Raw genomic sequence first — 22338 nt, 5'->3', positions numbered from 1 at the left:
AGGGTTGATATCGTCCTAGCTCTAGTGGTTTTAAGGCTTATTATAAATATAAAGGTTTCATGTCTTTTATTTGGGAACTAAATAATCTATAATGGGGCAGAAACCCCTAAATAATATTTACCACAACAAGGGAGCTAAAAGACATCTACATGCAAAATTTTTAATCAGAAGAAAGAAATTGAAGAAGATACTAAAAAGAGGAATATCCTCTCAAACTCATGAATTGGTAGAATTAATATTGTGACAATACCCATCCTACCAAAGCAATTTACAAAATGATGTAAACTCAGTCAAAGTCTCCATTCCATTCTTTGTAACAGAAACACACACACACGCACACACACGCACACACACGCACACACACACACCCCAACAAAACAAAACAAACTACCACCCACAAAAACCTCCTAAAATATACATGGAACCACATAAGGCTAAAGATAGCCAAGATATTCCTAAGTAGTAAGAAGTAACCTGGAAGGATTACCATACCAGATGGAAAGCTAGTTACCGAGCCATGATAGTGAAAGCATCCTTGTATTGACCTACAAACACATGGATCAATGATACAACACAGAACATCTAATTATTAAGGTACAAAATTACAGCCACCCAATATTTGAGAAAGGTGCAGAAAAATCCACATTGTAAGAAGGACAGAGTCCTTAACAAATGGTGCTGGCACACCTGGTTATCCAAATGTAAATGGATGAAATCAGCCATGCATTTATCACATTGAACAAACTTGAGCTCCACGTGGATCAAAGCACTTAATGTGAAATCTGAAGAAAGCACAAGACTGCTAGGGGAAGAATACAGGCAGTGTCTTATCAGGTATGGGTGCAGAAAGACCCTCTCAGCACTTTATTTGCTAAGGACCTACGGGCCAATCGTTGAAAAGTTGGGCCTCAGAAAGCTAAGAAGTTTCTGTATGCAAATGAAACCGTCAAGTGAATTGGAAGATCACAGGGTGGAGGGGATTTTTGCCAGATGTACATCTGTTAGAGAATTAACATTTAGAATATAAAACGAACTCAAAAGACACAAAATTTAGAAAGCAAATGATCCAATTAAAAACAGAATGCAGGTCTGAATGGAGAGTTAAAAAAGAAATAAAAATGGCTATAGATTAACTTTTTAAGATGTTTGATAACATTAGCTACTAGGGGAAAGACAAATTAAGAGCCCTTTGAAAGTATATGATGTCTACTCATGATATCTAAACTTTATAAGACTTTCCTCACAGTAGTAGCATATTTTGGTGTAATCATTGACGTTTTAAACAGTGCTATTATAAAAAGAATTTAGTTTACTTTCATAAAACAAAAGAGTATTCCTTTTTTAAAAAAAACGTAAAAGCAAATTAAAATAAAGACAACACTGACATTTAATCTGAGTTGAATAATGATGGCCAAAGTAATATTGCATAAACATGATAGCAAATGCTGGTGTGGAAGCACAGAAAAAGGGCATCATAATTCATTGTAGGTAACACTAAAATCAGCCCAACCCCTATGGAAATCAATGTGGAGAATTCTCAGAAGTCTAAAAGTAAACCCACCATTACATAGCTCAGGGATGTGTTCATTGTGTATTTCAGAGGACTTGATATGTTACTACAGAAACTTGCTCAGCTGGGTTCATTACTGCTCTATTCACAATAGGTAGAAAATAGAACAACCTAAACATCCTTCTCCAGTCGGATGGATAATGAAAAAAGTGATACATAAACACAATGGCATTGCATTAACAATGGTTAATGAGGTTCGAATGAGGAAGTCCACCATAGGCTCATATGCCTGAACCCTTGGCCCCGAGTTGGTGGAATTATTTAGAAAGAATTACAGGTGTGGTTGTGTTGAAGAAGGTGAGTTTCTGGTGTAGATTGCTGTTATCTGGCATAAGTAACCTATTAGCTAATCCCATTGATATTCCAGAAGTCCCTTTTCTAGTATTTTCTGAAATCTTACCTCAGCCCACACCACAAACACACAGTCTTTTTGTCTGATTTGCTGAGGTCAATTAACTTCGGACCTTTGCCCCCATTTGTTTTCTCCACTTCCATAAGCAAACACTCATTGTCATCCACTTACATCTATCTCTCTCTATCTTAGCACACATTCTTTAGTGCAATGACTACAATCACAATGTGTTACAGTCAATGACTAGAATACTCAATGATGCATTTTGGATTTAAATTAGCATCTCTGTTCTTATTGGACTGTTTAGATGTTCTATATTAACACCAGAAGGTGCATGGTACTTTCCCACCCAACACTGCTTTCCATTAGATACAATAACACAGTTAAAGAAAACATTAAATGAATTACGAATGAAATTTGATCATCACTGTCATTAGTTCTCTCTCTCTCTCTCTCTCTCTCTCTCTCTCTCACACACACACACACACACACACACACACACACACACACACACACATGCATACACACAAAGAGAAGATCTTTTTTATAGAACTTTTGCAGAAGAAGAGACAGATTGCCGTAGTCTTATTCCCCCCACTCCTGATTCTTTCGTTTTGGGCCAGCCTGTTCTTGGAGCTGTGTGTATTTTACCAACATTACTGTTGCATCATCTCTACATTTGGTGTGCACCTGCCCACATCTGGGGTTTTTGACTTCTTTGGTCTACATATTATTGTATTTCCTCATTTAAAATGCATAAACTGGATTGTAAAATACTTGCAAATAAATAAAACAAAAACACACTAAAATTAACAATATTCAAAGTTCATACAACTTAATAAATTTATTAATAGTTAGAATTGCCAAAGTGGAGGCTATAAAACTTTACATCAAATTTTACTTTTTCAGTACTGAATATATTATATGCACTTATCCTCCACCAAAACTAAAATATCCTTTACAGAATTAGAATTATAAAAATAGTGTTATGTTATTATCATTTGTCAGTGTCTACTTTAGAATGAGAGTTGGTGTCAGTATTAGTATTTTATGTTTGATTTATGGGCATAAAATCTCACAGTTCAGAGGTACATGAAAATTGCCTGAAGATTAGTTATGGCGTATTACTCTACATCCACCACAAAATATTGTCAGCCAAGAAGAAGGAGGAGAAAAGGGATTTTGAACACTAAGTGTTTAGAATTACATGAGGGTCGGGGTGGGATAAGAGTTGTGGAGCAACTCTTCCTTGATACATTACCTCTGGGAGAGAGGCAGGAGGGATGCTCATAAGACTAAAACAGTAAACAAAACCATGAAGTAAAACAAAAGTGCTTGAGACTTCCAAGAGTCACAATGTCCCTTTTCTAGGATATAAAAACAGTGAAAAACTGCTAAGAAGTAGACAAAAATGAACACGCTCCAGGGCTGCAGATGTTGAAAGTGTTCACACGCACTGTAGTGTTTTCTTCATAATATGGCCCTCACTTGAGTCACTCATGCCCTTGTAAGTGACCCATGAAATTTTACTGTTTGAGTAAGCTAGACCTTGGTGCACTTGGTAGTCCTCAGTGTCCCATCTGGGGTACAAAGACATTTACTCACATGTCTCTAGGACAAGTCACACAACAGTGATACTGGCACCATGCTTCTGTTAAATCTCTACTCATTGCTAGGTTACCACTTTAGTTGTTTTTCTATTTCAGGAGATACCATGACCAAGGCAGTTTATAAAAGAACAAATTTAGTTGGGAGCTTGCTTACAACTTCAGAGGGGGAGTGCATGACCATCATAGTAGGGAGCAAACAGGTGTGGTGTATTTGAGAGCATACACCTGATCCATAAGCAGGAGGCAGAGGGAGTGAGATTGGGCCTAGAGCCTTACAAATACAGAGATGAATGCTCGCAGCCAACCATTGAACTGAAAACAGGGTCCCCAATGGAGGAGTTAGAGAAAGGACTGAAGTAGATGAATGGGTTTGCAACCCCAAGAAGTACACTATATCAACCAACAAAACCCACAGAGCTCCCAGGGACTAAACCACCATCCCAAGAGAACACAGAAATGGACCTATGGCTCCAAATGCATATGTAGCAGAGGATGGCCTCGTCAAGCATCAATAGGAGGAGAGGGCCTTGGTCCTGTCAAGGCTCGATGACCTAGTGTAGGGGAATGTCAGGGCAGGGAGGTGGGAAGGAGTTTGTGGGTGGGTGAGGAAGCACCCTCATAAAAGGAGGGGGTGGGATAGTGGATATCTGAAGGGGAAACCAGGAAAAGGGATAACATTTAAAATGTAAATTGAAAAATACAATTAAAAAAATGTCAAAGCCCATTCCCAGTTGACACATCTCTTTCAACAAGGCCACATCTCCTAATCCTTCCCACGACAGGGCTAATACTAGGAACCAAATATTCAAATATATAAGCCTAAGTGGGGAGGGGATTCTCATTTGAACCACTTTAGCTGCCCATAAGAGAAACTACCTTTTCTAAGCTATTGTGTCCATTCATCAAACAATACTTTTAAAACTCTTTAGAATTCTGTAAAAGTTTTATTCAACAGTGCTAAAGTGGCTGACTCTTAATAAGAAATTGAATCTGTAGGGAAGACATGGAAAGAACAAGTCTCAAATTCATACAGAAAAGCAAAAAAAATCAGAATAGTGACAATTCTTAACTATAAAAGAAGTTCTGTGGGAATTGCTGACCTCAAGCTATACTACAAAGTAGTAGTGATAAAAACTGTACGGTATTGGTACAGAGACAGACATGTTGATGAATACAATAGAATTGAAGACCCAAAAATAACCACACAATTACGGATACTTGATTTTTGACAAAGAAGCCAAAAATACACAAAGGAAAAAAAGAAAGGATCTTCAATAAATGGTGCTGGTCTAACTGGCTGCCTGCATGTAGAAAAATGAAAATAGACCCATATTTGTCACCATGCGCAAAGTTCAAGTGCAAGTGGATCAAGGACCTCAATATAAACCCAGATACACACAACCTAATAGAGAAAGTGGGAGCCTTGAACTCGTTGGCGCAGGGGAAAATTTCCTAAGCAGAACTCAATGGCTCATGCTCATAGATCAAGAATTGATAAGTGGGACCTCATGAACCTGGAAAGCTTCTGTAAGGCAAAGGACATAGACAATAGGACAAATCACTGACCTACTGATTGGAAAAAAAAACTTCACTAATCCCACATCTGGCAGATGGCTTATATCCGAAATAAATAAAGAATTCATGAAACTAACCACCAAGAAACCAAACAACCTAATCAAAAATTGGGGTAGAGAACTAAACAGAGAATTAACAACAGAGGAAAGTCAAATGGCTGAGGAGCACTTAAAGAAATGTTCAAAGTCCATAGTGATCAGGGAAATGCAAATCAAAACAACCCTGAGATTCTACATTTCACCAATCATAATGGCTCAGATCAAAACCACAGGTGACAGCATATGTTGTTGAGGATGTGGAGAAACAGGAAGACTCCTCCATTTCTGGTGGGATTGCAAGCTGGTACAACTACTCTGGAAATCAGTCTGGAAGTTCCTCAGAAAATTGGAAGTAGATCTACCTGAAGAACCAGCTGTACCACTCTTGGGCATATACCCAAAAGATGCCCCACCACGTCACAGTGGCACATGATCCAATATGTTCATAGTAGCCTTATTTGTGATCGTCAGAAGCTGGAAACAGGCCAGATGTCCCACAACAGAAGAATGGATACAGAAAACATGGTTCATTTACACAATGGAATACTACTCAACTATTATGAATGAGGACATCATGAGTTTTGCGGGAAAATGGATGGAACTAGAAAATGTCTTGCTGAATGAGGTAACTCAAACCCCAAAAGACATGCATGGATTGTACTCACTAATAAGTAGATATTAGCCAAAAAAGAGTACAGAGTACGTGAGGATGCCTTATTCCTACGTGGGAGGGAGATGAAAGCAATCACAGGAGGATGGTGGGTGGGAGGGACCTGGGTGGGAACAGGGACAGGGAGGGGAAGAGGGGAACATGATCAGGTATTAGGTGGGAGTGACAGGACTGAAGCCCCGAGGGCCAGCAGTAAGAATGGAAATAGGCAACCTTGGGAAGTAGGAGGTGGGGGACCCTGTAGAATGTACCAGAGACCTGTGAGGTGAGAGACTCTCAGGACTCAAAGGGAGATGCCTTACAGTGGGGAGAGGGAACTTGTAGAGTCCACCTCCAGTAGAAACACAGGGCTTCAAGTGGAGGGATGGGATTGCAATCCCACAGTCAAAAACTCTGACTCATCATTGTTCCTGTCTGAAAGAACTGCAGGGACAAAAATGGAGAAAAGCCTGAGGAAAAGGAAGGCCAGCAACATGCCCAAAGTGGGATCCAGTTCAAGGGGAGGCCCCAAGTTGTGATTACTGATGCTATGGTGTCATCCCAAAAAGGGGCCTAACATGACTGCCCTCCAAAATACCCAACAAATAGCTGGAAGAGTTAGATGCAGATATTTTCACCCAACCAATGAACAGAAGCTGCTGACCCTATTGGTTGAATTAGGGAAAAGCTGGAAGAAGGTGAGGAGGAGGGCAACCCTATAAGAAGACCAGCAGTCTCAACTACCCTGGACCCTGAGATCTCTCAGATAGTGAGTCACCAACCAGGCAGCATACACCAGCTGATATGAGACCCCCAACATATACGCAGCAGAGGACTTAGTCAGAGAAAATGCACATAACCCTCAAGAGACTGGAGGTCCCAGAGAGTGGGGAGGTCAGGTGGGCTGGGGGTCGGTTGTGGTGACATCCTCGTGGAGACAGGGTAGGGAGGTATGGGATGTGGAACAGTCAGAGGGTGGACCAGGAGGTGGATAAAGTCTGGACTGTAAAAAATAATTAAATAATAAAATTAAAAAAAATATATCCCAAAATAAAAGAACTTGAAAAGAACACTTTATATTAAACCAAGCAAGAGAAATTGAAGAAAAAATTGTTATGAAATAAACAAATAATTTATAATGTTAGGTCAACCAGTATAATTGGTCAGTCCTTACATATCTACTTGTTGATGCAGATACCACAGACCCTGAGATGCTTAAACTTGTTTCCACACTGAATGGACTAGAAAATTATAGATTGTTCCAGAAGGGAAGTTTCTCCTGTTCTGTGTGCAAGCTACAATCTGGGCCAGAAAAACAAAAGTAGGACTAGGACAGGGAAACCGCGAGTGCAGCCAGTCACACGCAAGTGCAGATTTGATTGTTGACTCAGTAGCCAAAGGAACCACATTCCCAAATCCTTCGACTGGTCCTGGCATGAAAACAACACGTCTTTTTGCATTTACCATCCCGCCTACCTCTTAGACTGAAAACCAGCCCTAACCACCATCTTCACAGATGGAATCCATTTAGTCTGGACGCTTGATTCACAATGCAGTCCTTCTCATTGATGGAGTCCTTCCTCAGTCTCTCACAGTCTGTGTCTGAGCGTGAAAGAGGGTCAGTGGTGATTATAAATAACAAAATACAACAAGCAGATCAGCATCTATAATCCAGAAGCCCCTCAGTAGGCATTAGAACATAGGCTTCCACTGTCTGGAGCTGTGTCGCCTTTCTAAGCAATAGATTGTCCTTTAGTATGATCATGTGGGACACGGCTTATAATTTGAGAGATCTTGCCATTTTCCATTACTATGAAGACAAATGTGATGCGAGTTTTCATCTTTAGTAAAATGTGATGGGTTATATGATCTATGTTCTTACTTCTACAGATTGTCAAATCCAATAGTTGTAGTGGAATCCCTTGTCTTTTTCGGAAAATATGGACGGCAAATAAGGATAATGCAGGAGCAGGAAGAACATTAAAAAAAAGAACAGAAGAAAGTGGAAATATTGAATACGAGATAAAAAGTGTAATAAAATGATGAATGTATTTACATAACAGTAACTGCTAGGGCACTATTATTGCCAAGGGTGTTGAATCCAGAGAGAATCCAGAGATGTCATAGATATGGGACTAGGGAAGGGAATGTAAGACACTGTCTATGTCCAGACACATGACAAATGATCAGAGACCCAACACTGTCAGTGGACAGAGGCATTTGTGAGGCCTGGACATGGTTGACGTGAGATAAGCAGGAGCCCACCTGGTGGAAGACAGAGGAGATTACAGAGAGGAAGCCTTTCATGTCTAGCACGAAAGTGTCAGCTGCATGACCCAAAACCACTCTAGCAACTGGAATGGACATGCGGATGGATTCCTTCTCGCCAGCCTTCATCACTTACATATGGACTTATTTTCTCGTTAAAGTAAGTATAACATTTGTTTCTTATTTGTATGATAAAAATTCCATATGAATCTCCTAGATTTTGGCATGCATGTGTAGATTTTATGCAATTAGCAGTGATTTCAGCTTAATTAATTATGTAATTGAACTACACACTCCACACACAGAAACAAAGAGGGGATGGGGGGAGAGAACTGCACCTATTTGAGGCCCCAAGGAGAAGTCTACATAAACTCAGGCATAACCCCAGGCTGAGTCATTAACCAAACTGTCCCTCTGTGAAAAGACAGTTTAGGGCAGTGCAATGGAAATACAATTTTATACTCTTTCCTCTGTCTGGAAACAATGATCATGGCAGCATTTTTGTGGAGACCGTGTGAGCACTGGAACATTTGTGTTGGCAGAATACAAGCCAGCTAACAGATTTCAAATGTTTCAACTCTTATATCTTTAAATGACATTATTCCATGGTGTGGTATGTTTACCATCTACATGTATGTCTTTTGGTTGCCGGAAGCTTGGGCTCTACTTTAGTCTTTCTAAATCTACTAAAAATTGAAGAAATCATCAAAGAAGTGTGCGCAAACCTTATTCACAATTCATAAAAAGGCTGTATTTAATGCTTATTTTCAAATGAAAATAAAGAAAAAAAGAGCAGGACAGAGGAGAAAGCTGAAAGAGAAGATGAGGCACAGCACAGGAGGAAGGAGAGAGAGAGAGAGAGAGAGAGAGAGAGAGAGAGAGAGAGAGAGAACATTCTGTCTTATTTATACTGGGATAATACGGTAAAGTCGTAGAATAATTTGAAATGTCAGAAAAAACATAGTTTGGCACATGTGATAGTTAGTTTTGTCAAATTGACACAAACTATAGTAACTTTTGAAGAAAGAGTATTAGCTAAAGAATTGGTCCCATTGAAGTGAGAACTGGACCCCCAACTGGAGGAAGTAGAGAAAGGACTGAAAGAGCTGAAGGGGCTTACAACCCCATAAGAACAACAATGCCAACCAACCAGCGCTCCCAGAGACTGAAGTCCCAAAGACTATACATGAACTGACCCATGGCTCCAACTGCATATGTAGCAGAGGATGGCCTTTTTGGGCACCAATGCAAGGAGAAGCTTTTGGTCTTGCCAAGGTTTGACTCCCAGTGTAGGGGAAGGGGGGGTGTATGGGGAGGGAAAAAAGAATTGGTCAGATCAGATTGGCTTGTGATCAAGTCTTTGAATTAATGTGGGAGAACTCAGCTCACCATAGGCCGTATGATCTCTAGGTAGGTGGGCCTGGAATAAATAAGAAAGCTAGCTGAGGGTGTTGGTCTGTGTTCTGAGGAAGAAAACAGGTAGTATATCTATATTAAAAGGAATGTATTGTGGTGGTTTACAGGCTGTGTCTAAGTAGTCTGACAATGGCTGTCTTATGAAGGAAAGGCCAAGGATCTGGCAGTCCTAGATCCTTGTCTAACCTTGTGCTGAAGTTCCAGAAAAGTCGTAGACTGCTGCTTGTCATCAGTCTACATTGGAACCCTGAAGAAGTAGGTTCTAGCCCCAGCAAAGCAAAAGAATGCTTCAGGAGCAGTGTACATGAACTTGCTAGTGAGACACAAAGCAAAGGCTTCCTTTTTCTGTGTTCTTTTCTGTAGGCTGCACCAGCAGGTGTGCATAGTTAAGGTTAGGGCAGAACTGCCCAGTGAGCCAGTCTAGAAAACCCTTTACCCAGATGCTCATGCTTAGTTGATTCTAGATGCAGTCAAGATGCCCACTGTTTCTTCTTTCTCTATGTGATTTAATGCATTCAATGGAACGTGGCCTTTCTCATACCATTACAGATGGTCTTTACTTTATATGTATTTATTGCTTCTTTTCTATCTTTAGGTAAAGATTGAAGAATTTTCTAAGTTTGAAAAATTGCAAACTTAGTAGTGTCTCACTTAGTATGGGGCTACTGCATAGTATACCACAGTATGCTAAGAAAGTTACTAAGGGATTGAGGAGATGGCTTTGATGTTAAGAGCACATGATGCTCTTACAGAAAACCTGGGGTTGTGTTAAATACTAAAAAAGAAGCACTATCCCATGCTAACTCTGGCTACTCTCTGGCCCCAGCGGTCTCATGGCCTCCATGGCTGCCCCATGCTGTGACCGCCCATATCATGGTTAGCTGTCACAAATCCCTGTAACCCGATAAAATCAAAACACCAGAGGCTTGTGATTTATCAGTCAGATTCCAACTGTAATTTATCAGTAAATTCTCAACCCATAAAATGTCCACACAGTAAACTCAGAGCCAATTGATATTGATATAAGCTGCCCACTTAGATCGGACAAATAGTCCTGTAATAATCCATCCCTAATATGATATTCACAGCTCCCGGTGGCTATTTAAAACCACACAAGTCTGGGTCGTCCTCTTTCTCCATCGTCCTTCCTTCCATTCTCCCTCCTACTTCTCCCGCCTCTCAAAAACTCTCAGCCCGCCCTCCTTCCCAGTGTCCAATCACAGGCTCTAGCCTTGTCTTTCACCTGCCCTCACTTGTTTACAGACAGCAATCTACATTTCCCCCTTTTTGTCCAATTAAAAGGCTCCTTTCTTTCAGATAGAAAGTGAGCATAACTATTACCATTCTGTAATTTATAAAGAACAAAATACACCCACCACCGAGTCCATCATTTTTATCAATTAAAAAGAACACTCTGTTATCTATTCTAACTTAAGAAAGGCTTAAAATCCATATGTTAGGTCCTGGCTAGCTTGTATACTATCTGAAAACTATCCAATCAAACATGTTTTCTCAATGTTAAATAGCCTGGGTAGGCTATGAGACTATAATTAGTCTTCAACCCCATCAGAAATCTGAGGGTGACTAATATTAACTGAAAATAAAGAAAACTTAACACAGCTTCTAGAACTGAGACAAGTTGTAGAGACAGCTGCGTACCAATACAGTCCCCCATGGAAACTCACAACAATCTAATGCCAATACCAGTGCTTCTAGCGCCCTCTTCTGGCCTTCACATGAACTACATACACATGTCACAGGTAATAGTCTTGCACATAAAATAAAAATTAAAAAATACAATTTTAAGCAATAAATGCATCACATGGTATTCAACAGGACAAGGCATCAGAAACAGATTGAAAACAATTTGTTAAACTGAATGCCACAATTCTTTTTTGTCAGTAAACATGTTCACCCAAGTGCTACATGATCTCAGAATTCTGGTCAAAGTACGTGGAATTACCTAGAGTGCAGAGACAGTAACTAAAACTCACTAGGTTATTACATACATTTGAGAGCAAGACTTACTTTCCCAGAATAAAACGCTGATGTAAAGTGAGGAACTAGTGAATTATTGAAAATATCCAAAATATAATACTAAATATAGTTAATTACAGAGTTTCTATTAGAATCACTATATAACTTCTTAATGTTGTTTATTTTATCCAGGTATTACAGGAAAATGGGTAAAAGTGCTACAAAGAGAAAAGCTAAGGCACAAATTGAGAAAAATTCACTACCGTTGAACATTAGTGATCTTGTGGCAACAAGAAAGGCAAGCAAGCATTAAGCTATGCTGTTTTAGGCACAGTTCTCTCTCAGTACAAAATGCTTGTAAGTTTTTTCCCTAGGGGTTTATGACAACAGGATTGTCACATGAGTATGAGGATTAAGTTTTGAATCTTAGTAACTTGGCAACAAAGTTTTCACTATATTTTCCAGGTAATTCACCTTTAAACGCTAGTACTAGGAGAGTACATATATTTAGACATTTTCTAGATACATATTAGGGCAATGTGCTATTTATATTGTTTTCAGTTGGACACATTTAAAATGTATTTACAAATGATTACTTCTGTTCAAAGACTTGCCCCTGTGTTCATCCATCTTTCGATCTTTACTACCATCTAGTGGTGAGATTGTAGAGTTTCCTCTAGTATAAAGACATACTCGATAAAGCGCAAAAGAACTAGGAAAACTGTTCTGTCTCTCTAGGGTTTACAATCTAGCCCAAGACATATTTTAAAAGTATCTATGGAAAGTGCAAGATCTCATTATAGAAAGAATACTATAGAAAACTGACAGCGGAGAAAATTTATGCACTAAACTTGAAATAGGTATTCATTATTGTTATGTGCTATGTAATGTATGATGTATGTGTATGAATGTGGATCAGAGGTTCTGGGGTCAGAGGATGACTTTTGAAAGTGAGCTCTCTTCTTTCACTTTGAAGTTTGAGCTCAGATTGCCGAGTCTGCACAGCAAGTCCTTCTCCCTACTGCACTGTTTATTGCATTAACTCTAAATTACACATTCATGTGTGCACTACTGAAATAGGAAATTACGGTTTCTACATACGTGCTATTTTATTTGAAATAAATTATTAATAAACTCGTATCTAAAACTTTCCCTATCTAATGCTTTCATTGCATGATGTTAAAATATTTAAAACCACATTAGTCACTCTTATCTCCTTCTTCCTCACAACTCTTACAAGATTAGAGTTCTTGGTTCTTTCCTTTTCTCCACTTATGCTCTTCCCTTTACATGATCTTGACCAAGCACCAGTGACCTCATCATCAAATTATAGCCACTTTCAGGTCTATGATGCTCCTCTATCTCCCCAGACTCTGGTCTGATTCTCTATTGGTCCTCTGTCCTTCCTACTGGGTTCTCTGATCTGGAAGTGTATTTAAAAGATATTGAAAGGAATAGATCTGTGGGAGATGGGCACGCATGGCCACTGCTTATCTTGATCATCACAGCAGAAACCAAGAGAAAGGCAGCAAGAACAGCAACCATGCCAACAAATGAACTGGTCATGAACACAGTCAGAGTATTCCGGGTGTCCACGGGTACAGTGCCAGTAAAACTATTATTAACCAATCCTTTGGATGAGTGCTTCCTGCTTGGTGTTGGGAGCCCTGTGCTGCCTCTTGGATTCACACAGATTGTCCAATGTGGGGTCATAATGAAAGGCAGCTTCCTAAATGCTCAAGAGTGTTGTCATGGAGTCAAAGGTATATGTTTGATACTAAGAGACTGGATTTAGAAAGAGCTATGAAAGGGAATACAAGGGAAGAAACGTGCCTGTTAGGGGTTCATGAAATTAACTAATCATTCTCTTTGCTTATTTCCAGGGTACTTTACATTTCAAATACCTGCCCCAAACACTGTGTGTTTTCTTTGTAGTGAAAAATAATTATTTTTTCAGGTTTGCGAAAATAAAAGACAAATATGTTTCTTGGCTTATTCTTTAGAAATAGATTATAAAGTAACTCACAAAATCCTAGGGAATACAGATAGTATTTATAGTAATTTCTTTTGAGCAAGTAAATAAGGACATGATAAACTGAGAGAGTAATAAATGTCATATAAAATTGCCCTTTGTCACATATGGAATTCTTTTGATTCATTTGTTACTTTTCCTAGTTTGTCTTTTCCACATTGGCTAATACATTTTAAATATTGATAGTCTTGAGGTTTGGAACTCACTAATTTTTTCCAAAAAGCCTATAGATCTATTTCTGCTAATTAAATACAGTATATATAGGCTAAGGCTCTGACTGTAAAAGATGAGGACAGAATCTTACTCTCTCTCTTTAACACTACCTGCTCTACAAATGTCTGATAATTATATCGTAATTTTGAGTTTCTCTGATAATTGCATTTGCATATTTAAATGTAGACTGTATTTTTAAATGATTTCGGGTCCTTGTGAAAGAAACTCTGATCTTGTTATTGTGTCTTGTTATTGAACACATCGGGATTTACTTCTTGGTCATAACAGGGAGTTTGTAGGTGCTTAACCGTGAGATCCATCAAGGTTCAAGCTTGAGCAAGGCCCTGCACAGTGTCTCTGATGCCCCTTGTGTTTGCCTCTGAGGCTGAATGAATAGCTCTAGATTCCCATTTTCCTTTGAGCATGACCTGGGGGGCCATAGGATAGCCAGCTCAAGGACCCAGGCTTGGCGATCTTAGCTTCAGCTTTCACTGAGTGCTGTGACTGGAAGTCCCGTATTCCACATCTTTCATCCTCTGATTTAACTGGTTTCTTCGGTGAACCACATGAAGAAATAATGTTCACCATTTTCTCAATGTCCATAATTTTAATTGCTTTTTATATTCTAATTTCTCCATGAATAGAAGTGGTTTTTCAGTGCTGTAGAAAGTCCAAAATTTATGTGACTGATTGGTATCATCTTTTCTTCTTTGTACTTTGTAAGTAATACCAGTTTGCATGTGTTTATCGCAATATTCATAGAGATTGGGAGAGGACTGGATGAACATTCCCATTTTCCTACACAAAAATTTGGCAGGCACCAACTTAAAGTTTCTCCTTGTGAACTAAAAGTTGAAGGGAATTTTTTATTTTCTTTACCATACCCCCATGAGATTCAATCCCATTGTTTATTGAAGATTTTTATTCAAAACTTGACATTTATGATGATTTAAATATACTAATTTTTATTTTATAAAAAAGCAGGCTTTTTCCTGCATGCAGTTTTGTTCATCATATACATACATGCCTGGTGTCCGAGGAAGCTAGAAGAAGGCATGAGATTAGATGGGAATGGAGTTAAAAAAGGATAAGTGCTACCATGCGGTGGCAATCGAAACCAGGTCCTTTAACAATGCAGCCAATGCTCTTAATGGCTGACCACTGATGAAAGTTGTAATGTCAGTAGTTATTCTTAGTATTAGGATCCAAACAGTATATTTGTTTTTCTTATTTTAAACAATTTCAGACTGTCATAAAAGTTGTAAGTCTAGAACATAAAATTTTCAAGTACATTTATTTCAAATCTCTTCATTTTAACATTTCCCATTTTCTGTCCTTTTTCTACACACACACACACACACACACACACACACACACACACACACACACAGGCACACATACACGTGTGCCTGCACACACACATACATAAATACATACATACACACACACACACGTGCACACACACACGTGCGAACACACACACTCACACAACACACACACACACACACACACATACACACACAGAGAGAGAGAAATGATTCCTTTGTTTCCTAAACAATTCCTTTCTACTTTTGTGTCATACAGTTATACACGATTTTATATCTGTATGAAACTTATACTCCACAAATGTGAGGAAATGTGACATTAGTCTCCCTTAGTCTTCTCTAATTTATTTATTATGGTAATTCTGTTGCAATCATGTTTTAAAAACATATGTTTGTTCTTCATGATAGAAGAAGTTAGATACAAGTTCATGTATGTATCACATCTTTTCTTCCCTTCTTCTCATCCTCTTTCCTTTCTACTTTCTCTTCTATCTTTACTTCCTTTTCTTTATCTTCTGAGAAAAGGTTCCATGTAGCTGACACTGGCCTTGAACTTGCTATATAGTCCAAACTCTGGGCCTTCCTCACTTCTCTGACACTCACTGGATGGCAGGAGGTCACATCATGCAGTTTTGTGATGCTGGGGACTGAACTGTGCCACGTTTTCTTTACCGTTCATCTGTTGGCAAACACTTCAGCGGGCTCCTTTGCTTAGCTGTCGTGAACAGAGCTGCAGTGATGTATTTCTGCTATGTTACCTTGGAGACCTTTGGGCATATACAGCAGTGCTTTATTTTTTCCTGTCTTTCAGTTGAAGAACTTACTACATTATTCAAGTGTAAGTATTTTGTATTACTCTCTTTTACCCCAATGGTCCCAAGGAATCCAATAGTCAAACTCTCAGTTCACATGGTCCGAGTGCCTGGTACAATTGTCAACACCATGCCAAGAGTAGACTTGACTGTACACACATCACAACAGCTGGATAGTCCTAATGTGCAAATATTGTGATATCCAGGTAAAATGACTGCTTTAACTTTAATGACTTGGGAGGAGAAACATAGAAGAACAGGGATAGTAGAATAGTTACACATCATTGACATAGCACCTGTCAAAACCCAGTTCTGAAAGACAATTTCCTTTTAGTCAAGACAGTAAAATCCCTGACCGAGGTAGAGGCCCAACATTCCTGTTAGGAAGGTCAATGAGCTGGATAAGGAACTACTTGCTCAGAAAGGAAGACCATCCCTAGGAAGGTAGGTCCACTTTAAAGTTTACTAAAGCAAGAGGAAGTAGAATTAATCCTTAATGAAATAATGCACTTCTCCTTACCAGAATACGCACCCTCTTAGCACAGTCCTTACAAATGGCCACGAGGTTCTTTTGGGTTAGACTGACTTTCTGGGCAAGTCATGCTTCAGACAGGTGTAACTTTACCTTTCTTCTTCTTCTTCTTCTTCTTCTTCTTCTTCTTCTTCTTCTTCTTCTTCTTCTTCTTCTTCTTCTTCTTCTTCTTCTTCTTCTTCTTCTTCTTCTTCTCCTCCTCCTCCTCCTCCTCCTCCTCCTCCTCCTCCTCCTCTTCCTCTCCCTCCTCCCTTCCCCCTCCTCCTCCCCCTCCCCTCTTCCTCCACATCCCCCTCCTCCTCTTCCTCTTCCTCTTCCTCCTCCTCTCCCCCTCCTCCTCCTCCTCCTCCTCCTCTTCCTTCCCTTCCCCTTCCTTGCTCTCTCTCCTCCTCCTTTTTCTTTATTTCCTCTTTCTTCTTCTCTTTCTTCTCACTCTGTGCTTATTTGTCCATTTGTTTTTCTGGCCAGAGCCTGAAAATGCTCCTTCTGGTACTTGGAGCTTGCTTATTCTTCCTCTAACACTGAGTGCTTCACTGCCCTGCAGCTGCTTGTTCGTCACATGTCTGACTTCTGTGCCAGCTTAGCTCAGGTGACATTTACTTCTCCTGTCTTCTCCCATCTCCTCTTTGGAGCTGCTACTTAGATTTATAACTTTCCTGACCTATTTTTTTTAATTCAAGCACTAACGAGTTATCCATACACTTCCACTTGAGTCCATTCTTAAATTCTGTTATTAAGTGATCATGAACCCCAAGAAAGGGCCCTATTCCCATAGTAGTATATAGTGCTCTAGTTGGGTTTCCTCTAATTTTTGGTAACAGTATTTATTGCTATTAAGGTTAGGAATGGAAGAGAAATCATAAGGAAGGATGGTAGAGTATTTTATCACTTAAAATGGTGACTTTAGTATTGAAAATAAGAGGGAATGGGGAAAAGAGAAAGGGAGGAGATGAGGATGGGGACGTCAGGAAATAGATGGCATAGCTGACTTGTACATTAGGAATAAAATGAGGAACAAAGGAAACATGGGCACAGAGACATGCAAGCTAGTCATAAGACCTCATCATCAAATCAAAAACTAAAGAAAAACTACTAAGATATATCATGAGGAATGGTGAACCATGAAAACAAATTGAGAAGTCGAAGGGAAAGTGAAATGAAAATGCTACAGATAACACAGACTGCCACTGCGCAGTGTTTGTTTCAGTGAGGTGAGTTTGAATTTTGTCCTGACATGTGATGATTCCTGTAATAGACTGTACTCATAGGCAGGTGCAGGTTATAACTCCAGTTCAGACCTGTCGGGCCTGTGGGTGTGTAGTATCCCAGTGGAGGTGAATCACATCACCCTTGGCCTGAGTTTCTGCACAGGTGTTGCCAGTATGCCTTATGGCTATCACGACCTCTCTCACTGAGGCAGGGACAGGACCCTCCATCATGCCCTGGAGGTTCAGCTCTAGACTCACATCCACGTGCCAGCTTCTCATCCATTGTCTCAGCAGATCCATGTATATCCAACCCTTAGTCATGTCTCCGTCAAACCAAGTATATTTGCTTACAAAGTCATAGCAACATGACTAGCATTGATATTGACCAAGTTTGCTATTTTATCTACAAATCACTTCAAGAAGAGTTATCATCTGAATGGACGCATAGTGGAGGAATGCAAGATTAATGTATACTATTAAAATTATTAAAGTCTAATATGTTTAGAATTTATGAAACGAAGGATAGTAAAACAGAAAGACCACAACAAATAAGAAAAACTACAATGTACAAGAAATACACGCAAATTGAATTCAACAACAGTTCAGATAGGCAATAAGCTGAATACTTATTTTGTGTATATATTTATTAGTTGCAGGACATGTTCTCAACTTATTGTTTTCCTTTCTTTATGAATTTTTTTCGTTGAAAATTTTACAGATGTGTAAATTAGAATGTTACTATTTCCATGTCTATTTCCCCTCTCCAATTCCTACTACATCCCTCAGCATATTACGACTTTATGTCTTCTTTTTTTTAATAACCCAGCATATCTAAAAAGTACTTTCCACATGTGCATAGGTATGGGGAGTAAACGGTGGTTCTCCCTCCCTTGACTCTATCAACTTCCAATGACTTCTCGTTAGAGGGTGTGGTCTGGAAACCACATCTTCATCCATCCCAGAATTTAGGCTGTGCAGAATTTTGATCTCATGTAGATCTTCTGAAGAGAAGTACCAAATTTGCTCTGAACTCATAATTGCTATAGCATGTAGTGTCCAGGAGACATTTGACAGCATTCTTTCCTATGCTCCAGCTCTTATATTCGTTTCACCTCCTCTTTTGCAGTGTTCATTGAGCCTTGAAAAGGGGTATGGGTGGGGTCTGTGAGGTTTATTAAAGGTGTCAAATTTAACCCTGAGTACTCATTTAGTGCTCACTTTGGCCAGTTTATGTGTCACCGTATTGCTTGATCACTGAAAAAAATAAAAACAAAAACAAAACCCCAAACAGCAAAAAAACCCACTAACAACACAATAAAAACAAACAAAAACAAAAGCAAATGAACTTCCCATCAACAACAACAATAACAGTAACAACAATAAAAACAAACCCCCTAACAGTAACAACAATAAAAACAAACAAACAAACAAAACAACTTTTCTGACCAAGGTTGATAACAGCTAAAAATCTATGATTACACTAATATATATTTAGAAGGCAATTTGAAAACATAGCCATTTTATAAATCAATAATAGCAAATTGTATGCTAGAAAAATAGGACTTCTTCAGCCATGATCTTTTGATCAGAATTAAAGTCCCAGATAAGACATTTTCTTCTGTGGAGCAGGCCTAAACCCAATCAGAAAGTAGTTGGTTATTCCCTAATAGCTTTTGCCACTATTATACAAGTGAACACATTATGCCTGGTAGGTTAATATTGCAGCATACATGGTCCATGACTGTATAAGATGCTCAATATCTGTGCTACCCATTAGCCTGTGTGGTACCTTACAGCGTTATCAAAATTAGCCAGCAGGGTGGAAGATCCTAGGTCAGTTTGAGATTGATTTCTTCATGTCTCCCAGCAGATGCCAGATTCAAGATACAGTCTCTTCATTACCTAGATGTGTTTGCACACATTGTAGTACCACATGAACACATATCAGTCAGTAGGCGACTCTAACAGCACCTTTCTAAAAAGTGTATACTGTTTTATTTGAGTGTGAAATAATCCCCCACAGGCCCCCTGCTCGCTCACCTGGTTTCCAGCAGGTGGCGCTGTTTTGGGAGCGTGTGGAACTTTAAGGAGTTCAGAACCTTGATTGAGGAAGTAAGTCACCTCCAGAAGTTTTCGAGTTACACAATCTGATACATATACTTTTAGTTTGGTCTCTGCTAGTGCTATACTAACTTTTGAGAAGATGGTGGTCATCAGACATATGTTTCTGCCACCATGTAGCTACCTGCATTCCTCTCCGTGATCGACTATCATCTTTGAAATCATAAAACAAAAAATTGTTCATACCCTGTCTTTTATTTTAGAATCCCAATGATTTTATTCCAGTTTCATCTTTTACAAAGTATGTGTTAAAAATTTACTATAAATTAGTACTTTGAAAGTTCGCTTGACCAAACCATTTCTCAGTTTACTAATCTGTATACTTAGGTAGCGAGAGAGAGGAGAGCAAAGTTAAATGATGTAATCTTTAAAATTATTTCTTAACAGATAAATATTATTTATCAATAAATAAATTATTATATTTTATTTTAGTAAGAACATTTATTATATATTTGTATATACATAATAATGTTTATTATATTAATAAATAAATATAAAATCAACACATTAGAGTTATTTATAAATAAGTAAAAAGCATTGGGAGAGAATACGTAAAGAAGAAAATAAAAAGAGAAAAGATGAGCAAGCAAAAATAGAGAAAAATTAAGAGACAAAAGTGTACAGAATTTAGGGTCACAGCGTGTGTTCCAAGTAGTCAGGCTAAAGTACCTGTCCTTTATAATACCAAAAGAATCAAAATAATAGCAAAAAGCAGAACAAGAGAATTTGTTAATGGGTACACATTGGGATGAAGGATAAAGAGATCCAATGGCTCCCTCGAATATATCTTTGAAGTTCTGAAGCAAGGTTTAAATAGTGGGCCAGCGATAGTCACATATAAGTAGTCTTGGCTAAGGTGTCGCCCTATGTACTATTGACCCATTGATGTTTCTGGAAGGTTGCAAATCTCTTTCCTGTTTTGGAGAGAAGAGTGTTTATTGCTCTGACTGGAGCAGAAATTTTCTTCTCCCAGCAGAGATTCTTTGAGAAATTGCTATGTCTTGGGCCCCTCGTTGTGTATTTCTGATAGCTCTCTTTAGATATCTGATATCTGTCTCTAGAATGAATTCACTTCCAAGTACAAAAGGAAACAAACAGAAAATAAAAGGGAAGAAAGTGGAGGGCAATGAGAAGTCACTGGACTTGGTCATAAGAAAGATAAAAAGGTTATCAAGGCTACAAACACATTCAAATTTGTAGATAATCTTCACGTGCTCTCTGCGTGCGTGCATGCGTGCGTGCATGTGTGTACCTTACAATATTAATCTCAGAAAATACTTTACATACTTCAGTTTTACAATTATCAACCAGCATTCTGGGCTCCTCTCAAGGGACAGTATATCTCAGAAGACCAGCAAAACTGGGATGCTGTAAAGCTCAGGAAACCGATCCAGATCATTCAGAACTAGTACAGTGCTGCCCCCTGGTGGCTGAGCTGGGCACTTGCGTCCTGATGACAGTTCCTCTGTTGACAGCAATACACTTGGTACTATAAGCTGTTTAATTGGACCAGTAGATAAAACAATCTTGAATTCGCATTAACAAATAATAATAATGAAATCAAGAATATTTTTTAAAGGATTTTAAAATTACTGCCTTCATACCACAGCAGCTTGAAGAGTATGGTTATGATAAATTATTAAAAAATATTTATCAGCAATCTGATCTAGTTCTTATTTCTTCCTGTATGCCAATGTTTATTTGTTTACATGTGCATAATATATATATTAGTTTTTTTTGGCGTGAAAGCTGGGATGTTGACGACAGATCATTTAAGAAAAGATGTGACATTTATTGGGTAATTATTTCTCGACCAAATACAAAACCGGCGAACTAGTTCACTTTTGTTTATTTCATTTAATTTTCTAACTGCCTGACTTACAGTGCTTGTAAAGATCATGGTTAAGATTATTATGAAAGATAAACTTTGTTTAAGCAGTGTTAGGAAAGATAAACTTCCCTCTAACGCTGTGTCATTTTTTTTCTTTTTTTCCTACCTTTTATGGACAAAATTATGAATTTGGAGCAAATGTCACTTGGTGAATTGCCATTCTTCTTAGGAAAACATTTTATTGTCAAGGTAAAGCAAAGTTCCTTCTGAGACAAATTGAAGAAACCACGTTATTCATCTGATGAAAAAGTAGAATGTTGGCCTTGTGATCACTAGATGGCGGTATTGTCATTTATAGAAGACAGCCATGGCTGCGGGGCTGGGTGTCTTCTTTTTTTCTACCCTCTAAGAAAAATTATATATGTCCTCTGTGACCCACAACATGAATTTACTATCACCTACTCTCCTCCAACAGGACAGAGAGAGAGAGAGAGAGAGAGAGAGAGAGAGAGAGAGAGAGAGAGAGAGAGAGAGAGAGAGAGAGAGAGAGAGAGAGAATGTAAGTGGCAGAGAGCAAAGGGAAAAGACAACACACCATCTCAGGAGTTAATAACCGTTAGGCCACAACAGAGCTACAAAATAAATTCAGAGAGAAATATCCAGCTCAGAGTCTGACATTGTAATTACAGGAGTGGAGTGAGGTTTCTCTGGAAGCATCAATGCGTTCTACATGGGTAGGATGGAGCCGTAATCCGATCAGCTGCAACGGCCACGGCAACAGACGGACCCTAAAAATAGGCCCCCTCTGG

General features: G+C 38.9%; 1 long non-coding RNA gene across 1 annotated transcript in view; it reads right to left on the bottom strand.

Moving 5' to 3' along the window:
* The window catches only part of LOC148007874 (uncharacterized), a 68808-nt gene that overhangs the window by 10856 nt on the left and 35614 nt on the right, over nucleotides 1–22338 (bottom strand). The gene's annotated exons all lie outside the window — the stretch shown is intronic.

This window comes from Rattus norvegicus, chromosome 1 (assembly GCF_021556685.1).
Source record: "Rattus norvegicus strain SHRSP/BbbUtx chromosome 1, alternate assembly SHRSP_T2T, whole genome shotgun sequence".
Lineage (NCBI taxonomy): Eukaryota > Metazoa > Chordata > Mammalia > Rodentia > Muridae > Rattus > Rattus norvegicus.
This window is presented reverse-complemented; position numbering and strand designations above follow the sequence as displayed.